At 30.3% G+C, this 8,152-nt stretch overlaps 1 protein-coding gene across 4 annotated transcripts in view; it reads left to right on the top strand.

Annotated features, from left to right (window-relative positions):
• Positions 1-3,907: 3,907 nt before the first annotated feature.
• Mvl (solute carrier family member malvolio) overlaps positions 3,908-8,152 on the top strand; it is a 188,118-nt gene continuing 183,873 nt past the window's right edge. For 2 of the 4 annotated variants that reach the window (XM_075354885.1, XM_075354680.1), the window contains exon 1: positions 3,909-4,254. The gene's annotated coding sequence lies outside the window, so the exon portion shown is untranslated. Of the gene's footprint in view, positions 4,255-8,152 lie in introns of all 4 variants that reach the window. The other 2 variants (XM_075354613.1, XM_075354747.1) reach the window with 2 other exon arrangements.

Below are 8,152 nucleotides of genomic sequence, written 5' to 3'. Positions count from 1 at the left end.
GAGAGCTGGATGCTGTTATTGTTTAGCGAGATACTGTATTACTAGGAATAACTATTTTTATGTTCTCCATGGTTTTGAAGATATACAACAAAAAATTAAAATGAATATGCCGTTATCAGTTTTTTTTATTATTATTGTTATCTTCTCTCTTTCTTTTTACAAATTAAAATACTTCAAATTTAATTCCAAATATATCCAAAAATATATTTATTACTAAGTAAATCATTAAAAAATTTCATATTATTACAGTTTACTTCATAAACATGTTTAAAAAATTTAAAAAGCGGCCGATATTCCTCAATGTCTTGTTCATAAAACATGTTCTTCTCTGGATTAAGTTTTCATGAGATTAAAAATAAAAAAATCGTATAACACATTAGATTTAGTTAATATTTCTCTAAGGTTCTCCTTAATAAACGTATCGTAAAAAGTAAGAGTAGTTAAAGAATCTTTTTAGTCGGTTTAAAAATAAAAATAAAATACACTAAAGTCCGATAATCCGGCATGTTCGGGACCGGCTCGGTGCCGGACTACCGAAAATTCCGGTCTATCGGGCGGTAATTATAAGAACAATTAGGTTAATAATTAAACTACAAATACAGTATGCAAATACATACAACAAAGTTTATTTTACATTTCATATAATGTATGTACACGTACTGTAAAACATATTTCACTTAGATTTAAAAAAGTCACGAATGTCTTTTTGTTTTCTTGACTTTTGGCGTTTAGTATAAAATTTATTTCTAATGATATGGAAATCAATAATTTCTGAAACACTGTAGCTAGTACTAGCCTCAGCAAAAGAGATAAAATTATTTAGTGATTCTGCAGCTTCTGCCCAGCTGATTTTTTCCTTTTCTTCCGTTTCGGCATCTGTTACCGGCTTTCCTTCAGAACGTTACTGCACTAAACCATTTGAACAATACACTATCTAGCTGTTCCAGTTTTGGTTTTTTAATGTTTGTCTAAAAGCCAATTTTTCAGTTGTTACCGATCGAGAAGCAAACTTCATTAGTTCATCTTTTTGTTTTTTAATGTCATAAATAGTCGATGAGCCAATATTAAACTCATTCATTAAAACATTTCTATTCTCGCCGTTTGATGATTTCTAGTTTCTGACAGAGAGTCAGTGTTACGTGTTTTCGTTTCTCTCCTTTTGAACTCGAAGGCTTAGATTTTGAAAACATGGTCGCTGTACAGTTAGAACGAAAATCACTTATTTTATAAACAGTTTCCAAAGTTACGTTTACTGCGATGTGAAAGGACACAAAACAACAACGCACAAAAAAATGGCGAAGACGCTTCGTGATTGATTAACGGAGCTGCACTGCGCCTGAATTTGTTGTGACAGCTGAGACTAGCCGGCCGCTAATTGTTTCCGAACAATACCGAGCGCTTCCGGATGATCCCGAACTACCCCGAAAACTTCCGAATAGCTCTCGAGCATTTTTATTTGCTTTAAAGACACACTTTTGTAGAAAACCAAAATTTTTACAATTTTCCGGAGCGATGCCGGACTATCGGGCATTCCGGACTGTTGGATGCCGGACTAATGGACTTCTTCTGTAAAAACATCGATGAAATAAAAGTAATTATTTTATACACTTTATTAAGAATTGATTTAATAAAGTTTTAATTTTGGTTTTAGTTTTAATTTAATAAAGTTTCTATTTTTAGCGTTAGCAGTTGTTGAAATATTGGGTCTTAAATTAAGCAGATTCAGCAGGATGAAAAAGGAAATCTGACATTACTTTTTAAAAATTATAAAACGTGCTTTTTTTTGTAATAATCAAAGATTAGAACAAGTGTAAGCTTATGAAAGTATTCAAAGGTTAAGTAATTTAAACTTTAAACCTCTTCAAATTAATTGATTAGAAATACAATTTTTTTTCTGAAATTTTATCAGTATTATTTTTAACGTTTAAAATTTTGACAAGTTTTTTTCGCAATAATTTGTGATTCCATTAAAAAAGGAGCTATCTAAATTTATATGGTACTAGAAAATAATAAATGGAAAGCAGACATTCTTTTTTTTAAATTTTGCTGTTATCTTTTTAATAAAAAGAATTTAAAAATTCTAATTTCTTCTGATCGACATGCAGAATAAAATAAACATTAACCTTTAATTAATATAATACCAAATAAAGCTTTTGAATATTCCTAATTTTTATATCTCTATGACGTTTAATACATAAGAAAACAAGATGATAGTTATATTAACACTTAGGCAATACTTAGTTCATGAGCTGTACTAAATGTAGAATTTTTTATGCATTTGATTATATGTATGATACCAAAGAAAGCAGGGGCAGATAAATGTGAAGAATACAGAACAATTACTTTAACTAGTCGTGCATCAAAAATCTTAACTAGAATTCTATACAGAAGAGTTGAGAGGAGAGTGGAAGAAGTGTTAGGAGAAGGCCGATTTGGTTTCAGGAAGAGTATAGGGACAAGGGAAGTAATTTTAGGCCTGAGATTAATAGTAGAAGGAAGATTAAAGAAAAACAAATCTACATACTTGGCGTTTATAGACCTAGAAAAGGCATTCGATAACTTAGACTGTAATAAAATGTTCAGCATTTTAAAAAAATTAGGGTTCAAATACAGAGATAGAAGAACAATTGCTAACATGTACAGGAACCAAACAGCAACAGTAACAGTTGAAGAACATAAGAAAGAAGCCGTAATAAGAAATGGAGTCCGACAAGAATGTTCCCTATATCCGTTACTTTTTAATCTTTACATGGAACTAGCAGTTAATGATGTTAAAGAACAATTTAGATTCGCAGTAACAGTACAAGGTGAAAAGATAAAGACGCTACGATTTGCTGATGATATAGTAATTCTAGCCGAGAGTAAAAAGGATTTGGAAGAAACAATGAACGGCATAGATGATGTCCTACGCAAGAACTATCGCGTGAAAATAAACAAGAAGAAAACAAAAGTAATGAAATGTAGTAGAAATAACAGTAGTGAAAATAGGAGGAGGAAAGATTATGGAGGTAGAAGAATTTTGTTATTTGGGAAGTAGAATTACTAAAGATGGACGAAGCAGGGGCGATATAAAATGCCGAATAGCACAAGCTAAACGAGCCTTCAGTAATAAATGTAATTTGTTTACATCAAAAATTATTTAAATGTCAGGAAAAGATTTTTGAAAGTGTCGTTATGTTTGGAGTGTCGCTTTATATGGAAGTGAAACTTGGACGATCGGAGTATCTGAGAAGAAAAGATTAGAAGCTTTAGAAATGCGGTGCTATAGGAGAATGTTAAAAATCAGACGGGTGGATAAAGTGACAAATGAAGAGGTATTGCGGCAAATAGATGAAGAAAGAAGCGTTTGGAAAAATATAGTTAAAAGAAGAGACAGACTTATAGGCCACATACTAAGGCATCCTGGAATATTGGAAGGACAGGTAGAAGGGAAAAATTGTGTAGGCAGGCCACGTTTGGAATATGTAAAACAAATTGTTAGGGATGTAGGATGTAGAGGGTATACTGAAATGAAACGACTAGCACTAGATAGGGAATCTTGGAGAACTGCATCAAACCAGTCAAATGACTGAAGACAAAAAAAAAAAGAAAGAAAGTCTTGTGGTAATTATTTAGCTTTCCTAGGTTATTCGAAAAGAGCTTGTTTAAAAAATACATGAAGAATTGTCGTTAAATATTGTGATGCGCGCTTCCAAGTAAACTGTTATCATTTAGATTGAACTTGTTATGGGAATGTTTGTGTGTGCGCGTGCGCGTGTTTGTAAATAGTAATACGATTAACAGTAACTGTTATGAACTCGAGGAGAAATAAAGGCAAACCGCTTATTTCCCCTACTCCAATCCTTAGACTATGTACATATAAATCCCCCACTAAAAATATATGCTGCTTGTGGTCTAGAGTTGTTTTGTATCTATATAATATCCGTTAGTGTACATTTACACATTTGGCAGTACATGATCTTGGACTTTCATTCTGATATGTTTACTTTTTAACATTCATTCTTTAATGTTATTTAATATATTTTTAATTTTAACTTATGTGCAAAAAAAGTATTAAGTGTGAACAGGTAATCTACGTTAATCTATGCGTAAAATAAAATAAAAATAGTAGTCTAGTAAAAAGGTTATTTAATGTAGTGATAAAAATTCGTTGTCGCAGTGATTTAACATTAAAAATTGAAATCGTGGTTAACAATTTGTTCAACGTTTAAGAAAAGATTTAATATCGTTCAGCATAACTAAATTCTAGTCAAGGTCAGTTTATTAATTCTTTTATACAGTATAATTATTATTTCTTGTTTCTTATAAAATTGTATTTTTATACTTTAATTAAGCAATATAAGTCGGTTGTTATTTATGTAAGTCTTATCAAGACCTACTGGTGTATATTTTTTTTTACTTCAGGGATATAACTTCTTTACTTTTTTACTTTTGTATATAACTTTGAAATATGTTGTAATTTCACTATATTTTAATTTAACTATTTATCCGTTCATAGAACAATAAATAGTTGTGTTGTGCACTTCATTTTTTAATGAAGATGCCAATTGATATTCCTACTAAACGTTTATATATTAATGAGTTGCGAAAGTTTTAAAATAAATCGACAGGGTATTGAAGTTTAGTCCAGGTGTTTCACTCTTTTCAAGGAGGTAAATATCTTGTGGATTTTTGTGTCGTTTTTTTCTCTCATGCATGATCCTATAGTGTTTTATTTCTTTATCGTTAATGGAAGAGTTCATAACTTTGTGTATTAAGTTGACCGGTATTTATCAGGATTTTTGAGGTGATTCAAGGAATTTTTGACTGGACTATAAAATCCCTTTGACCGGACTTGAATATTTCTATGACTTAATATAACCCAGAGTCTCTCTATGTCAAGGCAGGTTTGAGAATTGAAATGTATAGTATTTATTTGCTATCGAGTGATATTTGTTTGTTGTCGAAATTGTTGATATTTGTGGTTAAATTAAATTCGTTAATTGTATAGGGTTCTCTTTCTACTAAGCCATCGGTCTAAGCGTAGAACGACTACCTATGCTTAAATAGACTTACGTATGTATTACGTACTTTCTAGTACATTTAAGCGAGCTCTGATAACGTACAATATTTTAGAAACCATTACCCCCTGTACGTTCATAACTTCAAGCAGAATTAGAACGCAAAATGAACCGATTCTTAAATAAATATCCCTAAATTAATTTAATAGTCTTGAAGTATTTGATTAACTCCTTTTTTTGTTACATCTACTCATAGTTACATTTGGACATTTGTTCGATTTTTTTTTTCTTCAGTCATTTGACTGGTTTGATGCAGCTCTCCAAGATTCCCTATCTAGTGCTAGTCGTTTCATTTCAGTATACCCTCTACATCCTACATCCCTAACAATTTGTTTTACATATTCCAAACGTGGCCTGCCTACACAATTTTTCCCTTCTACCTGTCCTTCCAATATTAAAGCGGCTATTCCAGGATGCCTTAGTATGTGGCATATAAGTCTGTCTCTTCTTTTAACTATATTTTTCCAAATGCTTCTTTCTTCATCTATTTGCCGCAATACCTCTTGATTTGTCACTTTATCCACCCGTCTGATTTTTAACATTCTCCTATAGCACCGCATTTCAAAAGCTTCTGATCTTTTCTTCTCAGATACTCCGATCGTCCAAGTTTCACTTCCATATAAAGCGACACTACAAACATACACTTTCAAAAATCTTTTCCTGACATTTAAATTAATTTTTGATGTAAACAAATTACATTTCTTAAAGAAGGCTCGTTTAGCTTGTGCTATTCGGCATTTTATATCGCTCCTGCTTCGTCCATCTTTAGTAATTCTACTTCCAAAATAATAAAATTCTTCTACCTCCATAATCTTTTCTCCTCCTATTTTCACATTCAGCGGTCCATCTTTGTTATTTCTACTACATTTCATTACTTTTGTTTTGTTCTTGTTTATTTTCACGCGATAGTTCTTGCGTAGGACTTCATTTATACCGTTCATTGTTTCTACTAAATCCTTTTTACTCTCGGCTAGAATTACTATATCATCAGCAAATCGTAGCATCTTTATCTTTTCACCTTGTACTGTTACTCCGAATCTAAATTGTTCTTTAACATCATTAACTGCTCGTTCCACTTAAAGATTAAAAAGTAACGGAGATAGGGAACATCCTTATCGGACTCCCTTTCTTATGTTCTTCAATTGTTACTGTTGCTGTTTGGTTCCTGTACATATTAGCAATTGTTCTTCTATCTCTGTATTTGAACCCTAATTTTTTTAAAATACTGAACATTTTATTCCAGTCTACGTTATCGAATGTCTTTTCTAGGTCTATAAACGCCAAGTATGTCGGTTTGTTTTTCTTTAATCTTCCTTCTACTATTAATCTGATGCGTAAAATTGCTTCCCTTGTCGCTATACTTTTCCTGAAACCAAATCGGTCTTCTCCTAACACTTCTTCCACTCTCCTCTCAATTCTTCTGTATAGAACTCTAGTTAAGATTTTTGATGCATGACTAGTTAAACTAATTGTTCTGTATTCTTCACATTTGTCTGCCCCTGCTTTCTTTGGTATCATGACTATAATACTTTTTTTGAAGTCTGACGGTAATTCCCCTTTTTCATAAATTTGTTCGACAACATACAATAAATACATTATGAAAAAAATAATAAAGATTAAAAATCAATACATTGAAATAAACAAAATGTTAATTTTGTATATTACTTTAAGTATCAAATGATCGTGCGTATTTAATAATGTGCAATAAAAAATATATTTAATAATGTTTTCACTTTTAATTGTTCAACAACCATTTTTGGTTCCTCTGAAATAGAAGCTGAATCGCTTTCAGGACTGTAACAAAACCAGGTGATTATTATTTGGTATTTAAAGACACAATTATTTGATCTTTTTAATTTAGATCGTCTTTTTTTCCTGTCAATGACTCCGTTTTTAATCTTTCAACTTTTCTTTTTTTCTCTTCTCTTTGTATATGTTTGTAATGTAGATTGAAATCGAGTCGTTCTGATAATCCATCTAAAATCAACGTTCCTCACAATTTCTTAAAATTATTTTGGTAATATGAAGAGATAGCACGTACAGTTTGAAATCTTTCTTCTTCAGAAAATTAAATTTTTAACAGAAGAAATCATTGGAAGCGGTTTTATTTTGTTGTTGTACATAGATGTGGACTGCTGATTTATATAGATAAACCATCGCCAACATGATTAAAGTTTCATATTCTAAACATCGTAATATTAACAGTAGAGTTAAAATGTATCTTTTGGATAAAAAACAAAAAACAGCCTAATTCCGTTAATGCAGTAAGATGTATAATATTAATTTATGAGATTGAAACGAAATATTTATAATTATAAATATAATTATAATTATTTATAATTATATTATAAATATTTCATTTATTTTTAAAGTAAACAATCTTATGCTGTTTTAGTCTTTTGTATTGGGACTCTTCATCGATAAAACATATTGTTTTATATATCTGTGAGCACTAGCTATCAATTACAGATGCTCTAATAAACTTAACCTTCAAGATCTGATACTACTTCGTTATTATGATGTACTTAAATTGTCTTTAAAACATTAATATATACATATATATATATATATATATATATATATATATATATATAGATTATGCATTAGATAAATATATTGGAGCATAGTATGTACGGAGTGATTTGATTTGGAACATTTAATATTTGAAAAATTTTATGAAAGATTATATATATATATATATTTATTTAATTATATATAAATTTCCGGAACCGCTTTGTTTTTGAATTACGGCTTCTGAAATATTTCACCCTAATTTCTGTTCCAAGAGTAAAACGAACCATACTGAAATTCTTAGGACCCAAAATAAAGAGGGAATTTTTTTTTTATATATATTAGACCTGAAAAATTAAACAGATTTTTGAACTGTATCTTTGGTAGTTTCAAAGAAAACTGCTGAAAAACCTCAAAAATATAGTTTAAAAGAAGCTTTGTCTGGGCTTGCCATAAATTAACTTTGTTAGCCGATAAAAATTAAAAATCCAAAACAGATAATCTTATCTGTATAAAAAATTATCAGCTGAAGATATATATTTATATACAATAAATGGTTTTAATTGTTCCGATAGTTTTTT

Source organism: Lycorma delicatula, chromosome 1, assembly GCF_047948215.1.
Source record: "Lycorma delicatula isolate Av1 chromosome 1, ASM4794821v1, whole genome shotgun sequence".
Classification (NCBI taxonomy): Eukaryota; Metazoa; Arthropoda; class Insecta; order Hemiptera; family Fulgoridae; genus Lycorma; species Lycorma delicatula.
This window is presented reverse-complemented; position numbering and strand designations above follow the sequence as displayed.